Source organism: Peromyscus leucopus, chromosome 20 (assembly GCF_004664715.2).
Source record: "Peromyscus leucopus breed LL Stock chromosome 20, UCI_PerLeu_2.1, whole genome shotgun sequence".
Lineage (NCBI taxonomy): Eukaryota > Metazoa > Chordata > Mammalia > Rodentia > Cricetidae > Peromyscus > Peromyscus leucopus.
Window position 1 is genome coordinate 33,588,931 of NC_051080.1, and position 21,360 is coordinate 33,610,290.

At 47.4% G+C, this 21,360-nt stretch overlaps 1 protein-coding gene across 2 annotated transcripts in view; it reads right to left on the reverse strand.

Annotated features, from left to right (window-relative positions):
• Positions 1–7,265, reverse strand: part of Arhgap39 (Rho GTPase activating protein 39) — a 105,331-nt gene extending 98,066 nt beyond the window's left edge. For both annotated transcript variants that reach the window (XM_028870993.2, XM_028870991.2), the window contains exon 1: positions 7,085–7,265. The gene's annotated coding sequence lies outside the window, so the exon portion shown is untranslated. The remainder of the gene's footprint in view (positions 1–7,084) is intronic.
• Between the last annotated feature and the right edge of the window lie 14,095 nt (positions 7,266–21,360).

Consider the following 21,360-nt stretch of genomic DNA (forward strand, 5'->3'; position numbering starts at 1 on the left):
CCTGGGCCCCAGTGCTGGGATACAGGTATGTGCCACCACACACAGCTTTCCCTTTATTCTTTACACAAAGTTAAAGCTCTAAAAGCCATCTATACCCTATTTTTGTGTCTTTGCTTCCAAACTTGAAGCACCTATCTACAATGCTATGCTATCCTTCCTTTCCCAGATTCAACTCTCACTGAGGGAAAATGAGCCTTCCCTCACGACTGCAGTCTCTGCAATCATTTGCCCTCTAAATTTCTAGAGCAGGCCAGTTCTGTACATACGCGAGTAGCCTATCGTAACTACTCAATTCTGCCAAAGCAATCAAAGCAATCAAAAAATGAACAGGAATGGCTGAGTAGCGATAAAACTTTATTGCCAAAAGAGACCAGGGAAGTGGGGGAAGATAGGAAGTATCTACTTATAGATTATAACTTCTTCTTCTTCTTTTTTTTTTTTTTTTTTGGTTTTTCGAGACAGCGTTTCTCCGTGTAGTTTTGGTTCCTGTTCTGGATCTCGCTCTGTAGACCAGGCTGGCCTTGAACTCATAGAGATCCGCCTGCCTCTACTTCCCAAGTACTGGGATTAAAGGCGTGCGCCACCACCACCTGGCTAGATTATAACTTCTGACCCCTAGTCTAGAGAATTATTTTGGCCTTTCATTCTTTCTGTTAAGTTTTTGTTGTTGGTTTTTGGTTTTTTGGGTTGGACTTTTATTCGTTTGTTTCGAGATTTTACTTATTTTATTTTATGTATATAGATAGTTCTCTGCATACACACCTGTGCATCATATAGTGCAGTGCTGGAAGAAGCCAGGAAAGGGCGTCAGATCCTCTGGAACTAGAGTCACAGAGGATTCTGAGCATCCATGTGGGTGTTAGGAACCAAACCCAGGTCCTCTACAAGAGCAACCAATACTCTTAACCACTGAGTCATCTCTCCAGCCCTGTTTTGGTTTTCTTTGAGATGGTGTCTCACTATGTATCCCTGTCTGGCCTGGAACTCACAGGATCTGTCTGTCTCTGCCTCCCAAGTGCTGGGATTAAAAGTATGTAGCACCCACCACTCCTAGCTTGCTGTTTTTCTTTAAATCACACCTGTATGTATGTATGTATGTATAAGTGTATGTATGTATGTGTACGTGTGTGGGGGTACATGCATGTGGAGGCCAGAGGTCAACTTTTGGGAATCAGTTCCCTCTTTCCACCATGTGTATGTTGAACTCAGGTCATCAGGCTTAGCAGCAAGAACCTTGCTAAGCCATCTCACCATATCTGTTTTGAAGGTTGTTGTTGTTTTTAATGTGTCTGGTGTTTTGTCCACACGTATGTCTATGCACCATGTACATGCACTGCCCACAAAGGGCATCAGATCCCTGGAACCAGAATTACAAACAGTTGTAAACTACCAGTCAAGTGCTGGGAATTGAACCCAGATCCTCCAGAAGAACAAAACCTTAACCACTGAGCCATCTATCCAGCCCCTGAAGTTTTTAAACATTTAACTTTTCTATTATATTTTTATTTATAAAAAGAGGAGAAGGCATGGTGACAGGCGCCTTTAACCTCAGGACTCAGCAGCAGAGGCGGATGAGCTCTGTAAGTTTCAGTCCAGCCTGTGCTGCAGTAAGGACCTGTCGGGTTCTGTGGCTTTTGTTTTTTCCCTGAGACGGGGTCTCTCTACGTAGACTAGGTTGGCCTCAAATTCACAGAGATTACTGTCTCTGCCTCCAGAGTACTGGGATTAAAGATGTGTGCCACCATGAATGGCTAAGAACCTGTCTTTAAAAAAATATAAACACACTGCCAGGCAGTGGTGGCATACACCTTTAATCCCAGGACTTGGGAGGCAGAGGCAGGCAGATCTCTGTGAGTTCGAGGCCAGCCTGGTCTACAGAGTGAGATCCAGGAAAGGCGCAAAGCTACACAGAAAAACCCTGTCTCGAAAAACCAAAAAACAAAACAAAACAAAAAACAGCCAGCGGCGGTGGTGGTGCACTCAGGAGGCAGAGGCAGGCAGATCTGTGAGTTCAAGGCCCAACTGGTCTACAGAGCGAGATCCAGAACAGCCAGTGCTACACAGAGAAACCCCATCTCGAAACACACACACACACACACACACACACACACACACACACACACACAGGCATGCATGCACACACGCACACATACAACTTATTTTATACATTCACGTGGAAGTTAGAAGACATCTTCTGGGGGTCAGTTCTCTCCTCCCACTATGAGAGTCCTGGGAATTGAACTAAGGTCATCAGGCTTGGTAGCAGGCACTTTTACCCGGAGCCATCTCTCCAGTCTTAAAATTTTTATGTATTTTATTATTATTATTATTACTTTGTCTATGTGTGTGTATGAGAAGGGGGGAAGCGGAGGTGGGGTGGGAGGAGGAGATGTGCACCCTGGCAAAAGTGTAGAAGTCAGAGGACAACGTTCTGGAGCCGAGTCTCTCCTACCTTTAAATGGGTTCCAAGGATTGAGCTCTGGTCATAAGCATTGCTTCATTCGGCCAAGCGCCTTTCTACCTGCTGGCCTGATTTCTTTCTTTTTAAATTCCACTTCTGTGTTTACTCTGTGTATGTACGTATGTGAATGTACATCCCACAGCAGCATGTGCATGTGAGGACAACTCTGCAGAGTCACTTCTCACCTTCTACCAGGTGGGACCCAGGGACAAACTCAGGAGGGCATCAGGTTAGGAGAGCCGTCTCTCTTTCATCCCCCCCCCCCCCCCCCCGCTTTTATTTATTTATTTTGGCTTTTCAAGACAGGGTTTCTCTGTGTATCCCTGGCTGTCCTGGAACTCACTCTGTAGACCAGGCTGGCCTCGAACTCAGATCCGCCTGCCTCTGCTGGGATTAAAGGCATGTGCCACCACATCTGGTTTTATGGGGTGTTAGGAAATCAAACCTGAGGCATTGTTTATACTAGGCCAACACTCTACTGGGCTATATCCTCAACCCATGTCTGGCCTGTCTCCTTTCCAAGCTCCATGTTTGTGGCACTAAAATGCACATACAAGTAATTGCACATAGATTAATTGTTCAATTTAAAAGGTAATGAACAAGCAATGCTTGGGGAATACTTGTATGGAATATTGGAAAATATTTCTAATGCTATTATGATTTTGCCACCAAAAACTTAAACATAAATACACACACACTCACACTCACACACACACACACACACACACACACACACACACACACAGTGGAACAAAACAGATGATGCCAGGATTTTCTCAGCACACACACTGTAAAAAGATTAGTATGGATTCAACACAAGACCACGAGCAGAGAAGAGCAGTTACACATCACCGTAACTAACAGCAGATGCCAATGAAGTTCACTTATGTCAGGGGCACACTTCAGGGAAGGACAGCACAGTGGGCAGAGCTAACCCGCTTGAGTTCAAAAAGACACACCCTGTAAATGTCAGCCACTGGGCTCCAGTTCTTCATCACTGCAGAAGCAGACGTGGGCAGTGCTAAAGCCAGGTGAGGAGAAACTTCCCAGCCCAAGGACCAAGTCCAGGTCAGACTCTGTCCCAGGGCACAGGGAAGACCTGGGACATAAAGTTGGGAGCAACTCAAAGGGCCAATAAGAGAAGGAACAAGGAGGCACAGGAACCTCAGAGAGATTAATACCTAAGGGTAAATTTGTTTTTTTTTTCCGCCCTTCGGTTTTTTGAGACAAGATTTCTCTGTGTAACAGTCCTGGCTGTCCTGGAACTCATTTTGTAGACCAAGCTGGTCTCTGCCTCCCAAGTGCTAGGATTAAAGACATGTGCCACCACCTGGCAAGAGTAAAGATTTATCTAGAGAGGCAAGAAAGACAATGGGAAAAGGGTCTCATGAGCAGGTAGCCAACACTGTCTGTATGCACATGGCTGCATATCTAGTCTATGTCAATGAGTAAAGCCTTGTGGCATCCTTATGGGGTGCCAAAAAAGTTAACTGTGAGGACTGTGCATGATCCAGCAGAGGGGTCTTGTTGGTAAAAGTAGATATTTCAGCATAGGCACACAGTTCGAGGATTTTTTTTTTTTTTCCTCAATGGCATCAAGGAGTCAAGACACCTGAGGAGAGGCTGCACCAGCTAGACTGTGATATTGTGCAAGGACCTGTGAGTCTTTGTTAGGAGTAACTCCTAATCCATGACCTTTGCCCCCGCACACATATGGCAGAGGCCAGAATGAAATGGGACTACCTTTTTCTTTTGTTTAAAGACATGGCCTCATATAACTCAAGTGGTTCATATAACTCAGGTTGGCCTCAGTTCTCCTACTTCCATCTCCAAGTGCTAGACACCTTTTCCCAAAAAACAAACATCCTCACCTTCAGTCACACAAATCTCAAGCCTTTACTTAATTTTTCTATTTGAGTATAAATGAAATTTTGTCATTTTCAAGAATAAATCTGAGCCGGGCATGGTGGCACACACCTTTAATCGCAGCACTTGGGAGGCAGAGGCAGGTGGATCTCTGAATTCAAGGCCAGCCTGGGCTACAGAGCGAGTTCTAGGACAGCCAGGCAGCCAGGGCGACAGAAACACACACACACACACACACACACACACACACACACACACACAGAGAGAGAGAGAGAGAGAGAGAGAGAGAGAGAGAGAGAGAGAGAGAGAGAGAAAAGCTGAGATAAACAGGGGAAAGTGATCAGATTCAAGGCAAACCATATCCTTGGAAAACATGGAAATTTCCCTCACTTTGTTTTAAAGCCTGTCTTACCTTCTTCCAATAATTTACCAAGGCATGTTACTGTGCAAGTAATGCCAAGCTCTCATTTTGTTACTTACATCTTCAGTGTCAAAGTTTATTTAATAAAATGGCCTCTTTTTTTTGTTGTTTTGTTGTTTTTCGAGACAGGGTTTCTTTGTGTAGCTTTGCTCCTTTCCTGAAACTCACTCTGTAGCCCAGGCTGGCCTCGAACTCACAGAGATCTGCCTGGCTCTGCCTCCCGAGTGCTGGGATTAAAGGCGCGCGCCACCACCGCCCGACCTAAAATGGCCTTTCTTAACTCAAGGGTAACTCAGTGACGTTGAACAGTGGCTCTGTGGACCAGGAACTGCACACATCTTTTTTTCTGGCAACACCATCTCATCTATCCCAGTCAGTACTGTGGTATTCTATGGTAGCTCATAAGATGCTTGCTTGTTTGCTTTCCAAAAATAAATTAAAAAAAAACCTCTACACAATTTATGTAAGTATTGGCTGTTTTACCTTTATAAAGATTTGCTTCCAGCCAGCTAGATGGCTCAGTGAGTAAAGGCACTCTGATCTCATTCAGTCCCTGGAGTCCATATGGTAGGTGGTGAGAAACAGCTCCTGAAAGTTACCCTCTGACCTCTACATGCCTGTGCTGGCACATACAACACACAATGCAAATAATTTAAACACACAAAATAATTAAGATGTTTTAAGCCAAGCATGGCAGTGCATGCCAGACAAGATCATGAGTTTGGAACTGCCTGAGCTACATAGCAAAACCCTGTCTAAATCAAAATTTTTTAAAAAAAAAATTGTTTCAGTTTATGCACTCTGTAGCACCTAATCCAATCCACAGCCAGCCCTGACGGCCTGCAACTTAGTAGCAAGAACAATTCCTGACAAACCCTCAAAACTTCCAGGCGTGAAATTTTTACAAGTCTTAAGTCACAGAGTCCTCACAACAGCATTCTGAGACCAGTACTATTAGTGTACCCATTTTATAGCCAAGAAACCAAAGGCAAAGAGGACCTTACCTAATACCACAAAGCCAGTAAAGGAGGAGTCATGACTCAAGGGCGGTCAGTCTGGCTCCAGAACCAGCACTCATTTTCACTCTGCTCCAGCCTCTGGCAAGGCAGCTGATTAGACCACAAGCTGGAAGGAGCCACCTCTCCATTCCCTCCTAGGCACGCGGAATCCCTTCAAGACTGGCTCTTCCGACTATGCAGTCACACCTCTCCTCCTTCTAATTCCCATCCCCCTCGTTCGTTGTAAAAAGGGGGAGCCATGGACAAAACCACCTGCTGTTTACAGACTGCGCCCAGGACACGGTGCTCAATTGCCCTCCCTAGCTCCCCACAGACAAACGTCCGTATTGTCTGCGCCACGGGAGGAACTGAAGCCTCGCAACTGTACGTTTTTCTGCAGAGGTCACTGGAGGCCTGGCCAACCCGAACAACACTGAAGGGGGAGGGGGCCCAGCCGCATTTTTGCGGCTGAAGGTTGCGTAGCGCCCACAGCAGCTGCGGCGAGCAGCAGCATGGAACACACCCACAGCTGCCGCGCCCGAAGCGGGCAGCACGTTTTAAAATAAAGACAGCCTAGCCGGGACGCATAGCCTGCCGGCTCGCAGCCCCCACCCACCCCACGCCTGCTAACAGCAGGCGCCCAGGGAGTTCCAAGACTGAAAAGGCCGGGTAGAGGACCACCCGAGCCTGCCGCAGAGGCCCAACGGCGAAGCCAGGGAGCACCATGCGCCAGCAAGCCATGACCCGACCTAGAGACGCCCACCGACTCCCGGGCTTCGCGGACAAAGCCTGGCCCGCAAGATCCTCGCCCGGCAACACCATCGCTCACCACCCCGACTACAGGGAACAAACGGACGGAGTCGAGCGCGTAGGAAGGGCACATGCACACCGGCTCTGGGCCTGGACACGCACAGACGCTCGCACACCTGTCCTCGGGCTGACTACACACACCTGTCTGCAGGCCAGACACCCTCCCCTCTCACACCCACCTTCAGGTCCATCACAAACCCAACCACCTCAAACCAAGAGCTCTCACACAACTATCTTGGGCAGGGACACACACGCACTCACACCCATCCAAAGGCCGGGCACGCGTGCAGACCATGGCACTCTCACACCCACCCTCCGGTCCGTTCTCTCACGCAAACCCGCCTTCCCCCTTCCTGGCCCTCGGCCGCGGCACCCTCGCGCGGACGCTCCCTGACCGGGTCACCTGGGGGCCCCCGATTCCTAGCACGACTCGGCTGGGGGGGCCTCCGCCCGGGCCAGGCCGTGGGGCCGCAGCGAGGCCTCTCCGCCATCTTCCCGGCCCGCGCCGCCCACCTCCCGCGCTCTCACCAGCCGGCCCGGCGCCCGGCGCGCCGCCACAGGCCCTCATCACCGACCGCACGCTGCGCCCCAGCTCCCAGCGGCTCCCGGCCGCCGTGGCCGCCGCAGTCAGCGCTCCAAGTCCTGGGTCTCCGCCGCTGGTCCAGTGCGCTGCGGCCGCGCGTCCCCCGTCACCAAGCGCAACCCCCCGCCTCCGACTCCGCCCCCGCGAGGACGCTGCCGCCGCCAGGGGGCGCCGCCCGCGTCGGGGGGGGGAGGGCTGCAATGCGCCTGCGCCACCGCGCAGCCCCTCGGGAGCCTCGGCGAGCCTGGCCTCGGTCGGAGGCCCCGCCCCCGGGGCCCGCACTAGCCAGCCGTTCGGTTCTCACCTGTGCCCGCCCACTTCGGGCGGTCTGGGTCACCTCTCAGGTGTGCCCTGGTGTGGGTGTGGCGGGATCGTACTCGTTCTAACCCCTGCCGGTGTTTCTGAGCCGGAGATTTACCTCTCTTCCTTGACTCTGGAAAGGTAGCCATTGTCTAAAGTAGCCTGCGTGCTCCTTCCTTCTCACTTCCCTTTGTGATTTCCCCTTCTTTTATGGTCCTTAACTGTTCTCGCGGTGACATCGGGCACAGCCTTAGGCGTGCTTGCTCTCTTTTCTAGTTTCTTGTTTTATGTGTGTTGTGTGCCAATCGTGTCCGTGTGGAAGTCAAGAGGACAGCGCCTTCCACCCTGGGTTCCAGGAACGGAACTCACATCCTCGGGCTTGCGCAGTGAGCACTTACTCACTGAGCCATCTCCTTACCCTTTTACATTTTTGTATTACTTATTTATTTTTATTTGAGACATAATTTTTATATAGCCCAGGCTGACCTTCAACTTGCTATGTAGTAGCCCAGGATGACTTTGACATTTTGACCCCTCCCGCCTTTATCTCCCCACTGCTGGGATTACGGTCATGTGCCACCCTATCAGGTTTATGCTGTGATAGAGGTGGAACCCAGCGTTTTGTGCATACTAGGAAAGCTCTACCAACCCGGCTACATCCTCAGCTGACTTTTGGGTTCTTTTGTGTTTGTTTCTTTCAGATGAGATATTGCTGTGTGCCCAGGCTGGCCTCAAACTTAAGATCTGCCTGTCATTTACATATTACAGGTGTGTGTGTGTGTGTGTGTGTGTGTGTGTCTCACACTGCCAGGCTTTGCTATCTTCTTTTTAAAAACGTGTTACTGGGTCCTGGAGAGAGGGCTCAGCAGTTAAAATTGCATACTGCTCCTCCAGAGTTCAGTTTCCCATGTCAGGTAGCTCAAACCACGTATGACTCAGCTCCAAAGGATCCATGCCTCCAGCCTTTGCATTCATGTATACAGACACAAGAAATTCCTTAATGATAAAAATAAACCCCAAATTATTTTACTTTCCTTATTTTGTGTATGTGTCTGGCTGCATGTATGAAGGACTCCATGTAGATGTCAGCAGACAACTTATGGGAGTTGGTTCTCACCTACTGTTTGGGTCCTGAGGGTGGAACTGAGGTCAGCAGGCTAGTGGCAAACACCTTCACACCCTGAGCCATCTCCCCAGCTCCTGTCTTCATTTCTGTGAGTTGTACTTAAGTTCCATTTGCCGCCAGATAAAATGGCCCAAAGCTCTTCCAGGGCTGCACAGCATTCCATCTGTGTCCAGCTCTCTTTCCACACATAGCACTGTTGCAAGCCCATGCCCTGTGGCTCTCCGTTAGGTTCACACTTACCCTCCTTGCTCCATTATGCTCACACTTAACCTTGCTGAGTCATCTCATACTGCACCCTTACATACGGACAAGGGCTTCTTTTCCCTCAGCAATGCTGTTGAAAAGAAACATTCTACATGTTACACACATTAAAAAACACACACACACACACACACACCAAGAGCAAAAGCAAGTTGGCGAGGCAATTTATTTTTGCAAAAAAATAAATTAACCTGGTCAGCAAGTACACTAGAGGCAGGAAGTTCACTTCATTCTTATCCTAGGGGAGGTGGTGACTGTGTCTTTTTCCTACTGCCTGGGGTCACCTCATAATCTTTCCTGCTTGGCTAACTTTTAAATGAATCAGCCCAAAGGAAATGAAGGAAGAAGGTAAGGTGTTGGCTGCTGCAGATCATCAAGTTTGGGAATTGGAGGAGGGTGGGGGCTGTGTGTAAGGAAAGGTTTTACTAGGTAGGGGAGAGTAAAAGGTTTGGATTTCTTTACATGAAAGTATTAGAGGGTGAGGGAGACTCTGGCCCTTGGTGAGCATTAGTTACCGTTGATAGGGAAAAAAAATTATTTTGATCATTCACCCACCTGAAGTAAGGTGACCTGGATGAAGCTAGACCATCTCCTCCCTGCTGCTGAAGAAATATCACCAACATGGCTGACTAGATTCCTCTTGAGTGTTTTTTGTTTTGTTTTAATAGTTTTGAAATGCGTATTATTTTTTATTTCATGTGTATGAGTGTTTTCATGAATGTGTGCCACATTCATGCAGTGCCTATGGAGGCCAAAAGAGGGCATCAGATTCCCTGGGATTGGAGTTACAGACTTTTTGTCAGCTGCCCTGTGGGTGCTGGGAACTGAACCGACATCCTCTGAAAAAGCAGTAAGTGCTCTTAACTGCTGAGCTATCTCTCCAACACCCCCACCCCCATCAATATTTCCCTTTGAGCCTTTGATCACAAACTTAAGATGAACACTGCACACTCCCATGAAGTCTTGTGTTTTTCTTTAAGAGGCTGTTTCCCACTTTCAAAAATGGCTGCTTCATAACTTCTCAAATCCCTTTATTTAGGCCTTCTATTGGAGATCAAAAGCCTCCTATTACCAAACTATAGGGCTGCCCACATCTATTCCTGGCCTCCCACTTCCCCTGTGGAGTGTCTGTGGGCTATTCTGTTCTTTTGAAGATTGGGCTAGAGATCTGGACTCATTTCGGTCCCTTGCAGTATTACCATGTCCATTTCTATTGAACAGCTTTCAAGAGCATCCAGAGACATTCTAGCATTATTCTTTTTGTTTATTTTCGCTGTATTTTATGTGCATGGGTGTTTGCCTGCATATGTCTGTGCACTATATTTGTGACTGGTGCCTGTGGAGGCCAGAAAAGGGTGTGAGATCCCCCAAGGTATGGAGGTTCAAACAGTTGTGAGCCACTGTGCGGGTACTGGGAATCTGACGTGGGTCTTCTGCAAGAATAACCAGTGTTCTTTAACAGCTGACTCTGTAGCTCCTCTGGCGTGATGCCTTATAAAGACAAAATGCCTCCTTTGACTCCACCCTCTGCTTCCTACTACACTCTTATTCCCTTGGTGACTGTGTGTCCTGGAAAAACCTGCCTACACCTCAGTATCATCTCGTTTTGATTTTTTAGTCTCCTTTTTCACTAATTCCATGGATGTATTCATGTTTAGGTTACTTATTGAATACCGTGCATTCTTCTGTTATCACCATTTTGTTTTCCCGTGAGGAATACTCAACACCTTGACATTGCATTGCTTTTGTTGATGGGAGTTCTGGTGCTTAAAATTGTCAAAGTGAGTAGGATTAGGTCCTGAGTTCAATTACCAGCAACCACATGGAGGCTCATAAACACCTGTAGTGAGATCTGGTGCCATCTTCTGGCCTGCAGAAATATATTCAGGCAGAACACTGTATACATAATAAATCAATGAATCTTAAAAATTAAAAAAAAAATGCTGTTAAGAAATCAGCAGGGGCCGGGCGGTGGTGGCGCACGCCTTTAATCCCAGCACTCGGGAGGCAGAGGCAGGTGGATCTCTGTGAGTTCGAGGCCAGCCTGGGCTACCAAGTGAGTCCCAGGAAAGGCACAAAGCTACACAGAGAAACCCTGTCTCGAAAAATCAAAAAAAAAAAAAAAAAAAAGAAATCAGCAGGGGTGCTGGAGAGATGGCTCAGAGGTTAAGAGCACTGGCTGTTCTTCCAGAGTCCTGAGTTCAATTCCCAGCAACCACATGGTGGCTCACAACCATCTGTAATGAGATCTGATGCCCTCTTCTGGCCTGCAGGTGTACATGCAGGCAGAGCACTATATATACAATAAATAAATAAATAAATTTTTAAGAAATCAGCAGGATCTCCATGACACAGGACACCAACAGGATGTCCAAGAGGTGCCCCCATTGAGAGCACATTATCAGTGGTGAAGCAGAAACCAGAGGCCTCGAGCCAGACCAATGACTCATGGAAAGGAACGCTTGGAAGAAAGGATGAACAGACTAAAGAGTAAATGGTGTGACTCAGTGGGCCACACTACAGCTTCCATGACAAGAGACAAGTCTTCTTTGTTGTTTTTCTTTGGTTTCCTTCTTGGGTTTGGGTTTTGGTTTTTCTTTTAAATTTGGTTTTGTTTTGGGGGTGAGTTGCAAGGGCAGAGGGTGTATTTGAGGGACCAGGGAGATAAGTGGGATCAGAATGCATGATGTGAAAATCCACAAAGAATCAATAAAAGTTAAGAAAGAAAGAGAGAAAGAGAGAGAGAGACAGACAGACAGACAGAGAAATGCCCCATTGATGGGCGTGGTGGCATATCCCTTTAATCCCAGCACTCGGGAGATAGAGACAGGTGGATGAGGTCAACCTGGTCTACATGGTAAATTCTAGGCCAACCAGGACTGCCTAACATGATCCTGGCAGAAAGAAACAGAGGGAGGGGGAGAGAGAGAGAAAGAGAGAGAGAGAGAGAGAGAGAGAGAGAGAGAGAGAGAGAGAGAGAGAGAGAGAACTAAAAGAAGAGGAGGAGAGCCAGGTGGTGGTGACGCATGCCTTTAATCCCAGCACTCAGGAGGCAGAGCCAGGCAGATCTCTGAGTTTGAGGCCAGCCTGGTCTACAGAGTGAGTTCCAGGACAGTCTCCAAAACTACACAGAGAAACCCTGTCTTGAAAAACCAAAAAAAAAAAAAAAAAAAAAAAAAAAAAAAAAAAAAAAAAAAAAAAAAAAAAAAAAAAAAGAAGAAGAGGAGGAGGAGGAGGAGGAGGAGGAAGAGATGTGCCCCCTAGGGCATTAATGAGGCATACTTTGGGAATTTCTGTGATGGCGTTTCCTCAGAAGATTAAGGAGGGAAAACTAGCCCTGAAAATGGATGGCACCATGCCATGACCCGGAGTCCAGAGAAAAGAAAACACTAGATGAGTTCCAGCATATCCTGTGCTCTGCTTCCTGACCATAGAAATGTAAACAAGAAGCCTTACGCTCCTCCACAACTGCAAGCTGCCCCGCCCATGCCTTCCCTCTGTTCTTTCAAACTGTGAGCAGAATGAGTCCTCTCTCCCTCGAGTTGCTTTTTCTCAGATATTCAGTCACAGCGACAAGAAAACCAATGCAGAAGCACCGAGTGTAGCAGTCTAGGGCTCCCAGGAGTTGACCCTGTCTGTTGTCCACACATGGTACCACAGAATGTCAGCAGTTGAGCTGAGGGCACCGATAATCATGTGACACAGTTGAGGAAAGTGCCACGCGTGTCTTCTGGTGAGAGGACATCTGTGGCAGGGGCATTGTATGACCACCTTTTGGATTTCACCATGGATAGAAATATAAGTAAGGACCCAGACCCTGGAGGGGGTTTCCTTAAAGGAAGGCATGGATCCATGTGTTAGTTTTTTTTCATCGCCGTTACAAAATAGCTGGTAGAAAGCTGGGCACGGTGGTGCACACTTATAATCCCAGCACTGAGGAGACAGAGGCAGGAGGAATCACAAGTTCGAGTCTAGTCTGGGGTATATTGTAAGTTCAAGACCATAACAAGGCTGCATCTCAAATGCACAGAAACAAAAACTGACATAAACACCCACCAACTACTGAGGATTTATAAACACACAAAAAGCAAAGCAAAACAAAACGGAGACCAAACTTTTAAAATAAGAACAGCCAAAGAGGGTGGAGAGATGGATCATCAGGTAAGAGCACTGGCTGCTCTTTCAGAGAACCTAAGTTTGGTTCCCAGTACCCACATGGCAGCTCACAACCATCCATAATTCCAGTTCCAGAGGGTCTGGCGCCCTCTTCAGGCCCCTATAAGTACTCTACACACATGGTACACAAATATACACTCATACATATAGAAATAAACAAATCTAAAAATATATACTGAGTCACAATATTAACTTTAGTGGACCATTTTTACTTAAACTCTTTTTTTGTTTTGATTTTCTTTCTTTCTTTTTTTTTTTTTTTTTTTTTTGGAAGGGAGGATCTGGGAGGACTTGGGGGAAGGGAAAACATGGTCAAAATATACTGTATTTAAAAAGTTTAAAGCCGGGCGGTGGTGGCACACGCCTTTAATCCCAGCATTCGGGAGGAAGAGGCAGGCAGATCTCTGTGAGTTCGAGGCCAGCCTGGCCTCCAAAAAAAACAAAACACACACACACACAACGGCCCCCCCACACACAAAATACACACATACAAAATCCACACACATACAAAATCTACATATACACAAAACACACACACAAATCTACACATATAAAATCCATACACACACACACACACACACACACACACACACAAATCATGGCGGCTCTTTTGTGTTTGCTAACTACTGGGCATGGGGCCTGCCCTAGAGTGTTGTTGATACAGCCAGTAACACTCCGTTGGAGAAAACTGATTTCCCCTCTCTAGCAGGTAGCAAATGCAAATATCCTCTTGGTTAGAGACTTTGCATGCACTTCCTCTTTTCTGTGTTGGGATTTTGTCTCATCAGAACCTATATAGACCTTGTGCATGTTGTAACAGTCTCTGAGTTCGTATGTGTACCAGTCTGGTTGTGTCTGGAAGATGCTGTTTCCTTGGCGTTGTCCACCACCTCTTCCACATAGACCCCTGAGCCCTGAGGGTGGGATTTGATGAAGACACCCCATTTAGGACTGAGTACTCCAAAGTCTCTCACTCTCTGCTTATTGTTCCGTTGTGGGTCTCTGTGTTAATCACCATCTACTGCAAAAAGAAGCCACAGGATTTCTCTGCACAACAGCCCTGGCTATCCTAGAACTCACTCTGTAGACCAGGCTGGCCTCGAACTCACAGAGCTCCACCTGCCTCTGCCTCCTGTGTGCTGGGATTAAAGGCGTGCCCCACCATGCCTGGCTAAAATAAATAAATCTTTAAAAAAAAAAAAAAAAACAGTAACAAATTTTGGAGAGGATGTGGAGAAAACCAACATTCACTGTTGGTGGGATGTAAACTGATGCAGCGCCATGAAAATTAGTCTGGAGGTTTCTCAGAAAACTTAAGCTAGAACTCCCACATGGCCCTGCCATGCCACCACTGGGCACACAGCCATAGGACTGTATTTCCTACTATAGAGCTGTTTGCTCATCCACATTTGTTGCTGCTTTATACGCAATAAGAAGAAAATGGATTCTGTCTGGAGTGTTCATTGTCTGATGAATGGGTACTGAAAATAAATGAAGTGTACAAGAAAACAGATGAAACTGGTGCCTTGGTCAACTTGGTTCTGTTGCTGTGGAGACACCATGACCAAGGCAACGCTTATAAAAGAAAGCACTTAATTGGGGCTTGCTTACCATGATCGTCATGGCAGAGAGAATGGTGACGGGCATGTGAGCGTGGTGCTGGAGAAGTAGCTGAGAGCTACATCCTAATTCTCAAGCAGAGAGAGAGAGGCTGGGCCTGGCATGGGCTTTTAAAACCTCAGAGTCCACCACCAGTGACACAAATCCTCCAACAAGGCCACACCTCCTAATTCTTATAATCCTTTCAAATATGGCCACTCCCTGATGATGAAGCATCCAAATAGATGAGCCCGTGGGGCCATTTTTATTCAAACCACCACAACTGGAAAATACATATTAAGTGAGGTAACCCAGACTCAGAAAGACAAACACCAAATGTTCTCCTGCATATGCAAATCTTAGCTTCTGGCTTTTATATATGCACATCTATGTGGGAGTGAATACATATGGATGCCAGGGAACTAGAGAAGGACCCATGAGACAGGAAAAAGAGGCTGCCAAGGAGAGAAGTAAGGAGGGCATTAAAACATGTGAGGGGACAGGGAAATACTGAGGGTGGGAGAGTTTAGGTGGAATGGGGGCCTGGGAGACGCAGGAGATGAGAGCCTGGGGGATGGACTGTAAACCAACACCTAGTAGGCACAAAAGTGCCATCAAGAAACCTGCTGCTGCCGCGCAGTGGTGGCGCACGCCTTTAGTCCCAGCACTCAGGAGGCAGAGCCAGGCGGATCTCTGTGAGTTCGAGGCCAGCCTGGTCTACAGAGTGAGTTCTAGGACAGCCAAGGCTACCAAAGAAACCCTGTCCCCAAAAACAAAAACAACAACAAAAAAAAAAAAAAAAAAAAAAAAACAGAGAGAGAGAGAGAGAGAGAAACCTGCTACTTTGTAAGCCAAAAACTAATTTTAAAAGGTTGGCTATGGTAGCTCAGGCCTATAATCTTATCACTTGGGAAGCAGAGGAAGATGGATCTCTGTGGATCCAAGGCCAGCCTGGTTCACACAGTGAGTTTCAGGCCAGCCAGCCCTACATAATGGGGCCCTGTTTCAAACGAGCAAAGGCATCAGGCTGCAGAGATGGCTCACCAGTTAAGACAACTGGCTGCTCTGCAGAAGCCTTGAGTTCCCTTCCCAGCAACCACTGGGGCAGCCCACACTGGGCTATAGCTCCAGCTCTGGGGAATCTGACACCTTCTGTGGCCTTTCCCAGCACACACACACACACACACACACCCTGTAAATCTTTTTTAAAAATAAATCTGAAGCATGGCATGGTAATAACTGGCCTTTGATCCCAGCACTCAGGAGGCAGAGGCAGGCAGATTCCTGTGCGTTAGAGGCCAGCCTGGTTTATAGTTTCAGGTAGCCAGGCTACATAGAGAGACCCTGTCTCAAAAAGCCAAAAGGAAAAGAAAAAGGAATGTAAAGAAAAAAAGCAAAACCTTTATAGCTCAGTGGTGGGGAGGATATGTCAAGTCAGGAATTCTCAAGCACTCAGTGGAAACAGAAATGGATTAAGACGCCTGAAAACATGGGTTGACAGCAGACAGCAGAGATAAGCATGCATTCATCCCTGGAGCCTGGAAATCCTTCCAGGATGTGTGATCTAGTACACTTCACACAGGTCCTCACAGACCGTAAGAAGATAACCATCACAGCCCCACTTTCGGGAGCAGAGACTGCGGGCATCCTGCTGTTCTTCATTAGGGGACAGGTGATCAAAATGCTGAAACCTGGAGTAAATATGCAGTCATTAGAGACGAAAGACCAGCTGTGCAAAGAAGAGACCCTACATTGAAGAGCTGCGTTAAAATTGGAACGAAATGATGCTTATTCGTGCACTATGGACTATAGTGTTCCGAGTGGCCCAGGTGTCAAAAAACCTTACTCTGCAGGGTGAGGCTAGTGGAATATGGCAGAGACATTAGCAGTGACGGCCTAGTGGGAGGTCTTCATATCACTGGGGTGGAGCCTTGGGTGGGGAGTTGTACGATCCTTTCTTTTTCTCTCTTACTGCCCAGCCATGATGTAAGCAACTTTACTCCACCACATGTTTCCACCAGGAAGTGCCTGCCACCTCATTGCAGGTCCAAAAGCAATGGTACCGCCTTACTGTTGACTGAAACTTTACGATCGTGATCCAGAATCTGACATGGAGGGGCTGGAGAGACAGATCAGTGACGTGGCGTTTGCAGACGATTCTACCGGAGGACCTGAGTTCAAGTCCCAGCCCCCAGATCAGGTGGCTCACAACGGCATGTAACTCCCTCCAGTCCCAGGTGATTCAGCATCCCTAGCCTTTGGGAGCAGCTGCACTCATGTGCACATACCCAAATACCCACAGACAGACAGACAGACAGACACACACACACACACACACACACACACACACACACAGAGGCATGTGCACCTGACTAAAAATCAATAAAGATGAGGCAGTAGAGGAAGGTCAACAGAAATGAAATGAAAACAGAACTTGCTACCCAAGAAGTAGTAGGGTCGTTGCTATGAGAAACCTATGTGGTTCTTAGACCACCTGAACTATTTTAGGACTAGGGTGTGGAAAAGTTTGGAATGCTGAGCTAAGAACGCTGTTGAATAATGTGGGCTGTTCTAGTGGGAGCTGGGAAGACAGTGATGCCGGCAGGGGAGGCGTGGCTCATGAATTTCAGCGGGGAACAAGGACTCTGTCGGGAACTGGGCTAGGGGCCATTCATATGATATTTTGACCAACAATGTGGCTTCTCCAGGTGGTGGTGGTACACCCCTTTAATGCCAACACTCGGTAGGCAGAGGCAGGTGTATCTGAGTTCAAGGCCAGCCTGATCTACAGAGCGAGTTTCAGGTTGGCCAGGTCTGTTTTAGAGAGAACCCCTGCCTGGGGGGTGGAGGGGGAGAGAACGTGGCTTCATTCTGCACATGTCCTGAGAATTTGAGTGAAGCTGAATTGAGGAATGGTTGACTGGAATATTGGGTAAAGGAAATTTAAGGACAGGACAGCATTCAGGCTGGTGCTGAGAAAGCAGTCGAAATTGATAAAGAGATCACCACCATCACAGGGGATGCTTTCCCACTATACCAGGACAATAGTGAAGCATTTCTTCAGGTTCAGTCCCCAGAAGCTGCTACAGCTGTGGTCCAAGGGAGCTGGACGACATCTTGAGCTGGCAGCTGAACCCTGCACTATTGTAAGCATCAGCCAAGTGGCACTGGTTTTGAAGGCAAAGACGCCAAGATTTCTGGGATCAAGGAGAGCAAAGGATGCCAGGCGCAGTGTCGTTGGAGTTCCTCCACAGTGACGTTGTGAACTGAAGCCTCGGTTGCAGTGAAAACCCCAGAATGTTAGAGATGCCAGGACTGCAGGATGCCCACTAAGGGCGGCAGCACCAGCTGTGGAGTGGAGCTGGCCTAAGCCTACAAGAGAAGCTGTGTGTCCTGCAGGTCTAAGGATGGAGAGGCAGGCTACCCAAGTCCTTTGTAATGTAATGTACCACTAGGGTACATTACGAACCCTAGATGCCAGACAGTGAATGACAGATTTTGGACTTTGCCCTGCTAGACTTTGGTTTGGCATAAATGTGGTCACTGATTTGTTAGTCACAGTCTTTCATTTTGAAAAGGGAGCGTTCATTCTGCCACCATATGTTGGAAGTGTACACTTGTTTGTTTTTACATGAGCTCACATCTAAGAGACTTTGGACTTCTAAAGTGTTGGATTTTTTTTTTTTTAAGTTTCTTGAGACAGGATCTCTCTATGTAACTGCCATGGCTGTTCTGGAACTCACTTTGTAGGCCAGGCTGGCCTTGAACTCACGGAGATACACCTGCCTCTGTCTCCCAAGAGCTGGGATTAAAGGCTTTCACCACCACCACCAGGTAAGTGTTGGAATTTTTAAAGACTGGGGATTGTAGCATGAATCTTCAAAGTTCTTATTAATAAAATCAAACCTGAGCCCAGTTATTGGGGTGAAATGCTGGAAGATCAGAGAACCAGAACAAGCCACAGCTACCTCACCTCGCCAGACCCTCAGCTGGTCTTGTTTCCTCAGACTGGAGGCCTCTGTGTCCTCATATCTGAATTGCTCTCAGCTGAACTGTGCTGCTCAAAAGCCTGAAAGTTTAACCAGCCAAATGCTTAACCAGGCCAAATGCTTCTAGTTTCTGGTCCTCACGCCTTATATACCTTTCTGCTTTCTACCATCACTCCTTGGGATTAAAGGTTCACTTTCTGGGATTAAAGGTGTGAGTCACCATGCTTGGCTGTATCCTTGAACACATGGATTTTTGCCTAGCTCTGCCTCCCAAGTGCTGGGATTAAAGGCGTGTGCTACCACTAACTATCCTCTATATTTAATATTGTGGCTGTTCTGTCTCTGACCCCAGATAAATTTATTAGGATGCACAATATTTCGGGGAACACAATACTACCACAGGGGATATATAAATTGGACTGGGTTTTACATTATGAGGTAAACATGAGACTTTGGGAACAAGGAGTAGGAGGTTATAATTTAAAGTGATCCTCGGCTGGGGTGGGGGGGTGGGGGAGTGGAGGGTGCATGCCTTTAATCCCAGCACTCGGGAGGCAGAGGCAGGTGGATCTTTGTGAGTTCGAGGCCAGCCTGGGCTACCAAGTGAGTTCCAGGAAAGGCACAAAGCTACACAGAGAAACCCTGTTTCGAAAAAAAAAAAATGTTGAGAATAAATACCTGTTGAGCCAGGCATGGTAGCACCCTCCCAGCACTCAGGAGGCAGAGGCAGGCAGATCTCTGTGAGTTCGAGGCCAGCCTGGTCTACATAACAAGTTCCAGGCTAGCTAAGGCTACATAGTTAGACTGTCTCAAAATGAAAATGAGTGCTCAGCCCTAAAATGGGAATCTAAACTACTTCCTTCAAAGGGCTTGCATTTCATTCCTCCCACACTATTCTAGCTAACTTCCATCCACCCACAGGTTTTGTCTTGGCCAGTGCTTCTTCCTTGACACGGGGCAGGAGATAAATGCACAGCCATGGAACTCTGGTCTTCTCTGCCAGGGAGCAACAGGCTAGGATCAGGAGATGGACAGGGCAGTTGATTTGAGGGAAATATCTGACCAGTTTGTGCCTCAGTTTACTCTTCTGCAAAACCAGTATGTTAAGATTAATGATGAGACAGAGACCCCTGTGTTCATCAGGTATTTTTTCTTTCCTTTTTTTTTTTTTTTTTTTTTTTGACAAGATTTCTCTATGCAGCCTTGGCTGGCCTGGACCAGACTGTCCTGGAAGTCACAGAGATCCACCTGCCTCTGCCTCTGGAGAGCTGAGAGTAAAGGCTGTACACCACTGTACCAGGTCTACTCTTCCCTACATCCCCCAGCCTATGGTGGATCTCTGAGTTTGAGGCCAGCCTTGTCTACAAAGCGAGTTCCAGAACAGCCAGGGCTACACAGAGAAACCCTGTCTCAAAGCAAAAAACAAAATCTTCAGCCTGCCTTGCACATAGATTGAGGTGGCAGGACTTTCTGGACAAACAAATGTGAGGAAGTATGTTCACTTCCTATTGGATAGAAAGATGTCAAGCAGTTTCCATCTTGAAGGGAAGCTCATTAAAACTTAGAATGTGAAAGGGAAGGTAAAACAGGAGATATATTTTGGGGGATTTTGCAACAGGGTGACTCTGTGTAGCGCTGGCTGTCCTGGAACTCACTCTGTAGCCCAGGCTGGCCTTGAACTCACAGAGATCTGCCTGCTTCTGCCTCCCTAGTGCTGGGATTAAAGGTGTGCACCATTATGTCCACCTAGATATTTTAGGACAGTATGTTTATAGAGATGTGAATCGACTCAAAAGCAGTGGTTCTCAACCTGTGGGTCATGACCCCAATGGGGAGGTTGAGTGACCCTTTTACAGGGGTCTCCCAAAGTCATTGGAAAACATGGATTTCATTTGTTTGTTTTTCAAGACAGGGTTTCTCTGTGTAGCCCTGGCTGTCCTGGAACTTGCTCTTGTAGACCAGGCTGGCCTCGAACTCAGAGATCTGATTGCCTCTGCCTCCCAAGTACTGGGATTAAAGGCATGCACGACCACCACAGCCAGAAAACATGGATATTTACATTATGATTCATAACAGCAACATTACAGTTATGAAGTAGTAATGAAAATAATTTTATGGTTGGGGTCACCACAACACGAGGGTTGCAGCATTAGGAAGGTTGAGAACCACTGCTCTACTGGAAGGTGAAACATTCTAATCTTCAGGGAAGTTCATTAAGCTCAGGAAGTCAACAATTCAAAATATCTTCAGGAAGTTCTGGAAACTGAGCAGATTCACTTGGCTCTTCCTTCCCCAAGCATACATACGCTGTAAAAACTGCTAGGAGACACCCAGATAAGACAAGCTGAGCCACCTGGAAGAAGCAGAGATGAGGTGATCTGCCTGGAAAAGGCTCAGACCCACCAGCTGAACTACCTGGAGAGGACACTCTCCAATCTGTTGAACCGCCTGCAGGCTAACTGGTGAGCTCCAAGTTTTCAGCTTACATGAGCTGTCACTCACGCTGGGGTGCCTTTGGTGATGCAGCTGCCTTTGAGTAACTGCTCCTGAAAGTTAACTCCTCACCTTTATTCTTATGAGTAACATTAATAAAACTCATTGGCGCACCGGGCGGTGGTGGCGCACGCCTTTAATCCCAGCACTAGGGAGGCAGAGCCAGGCGGATCTCTGTGAGTTCGAGGCCAGCCTGGGCTACCAAGTGAGTCCCAGGAAAGGCGCAAAGCTACACAGAGAAACCCTGTCTCGAAAAACCAAAAAAAAAAAAAAAAAA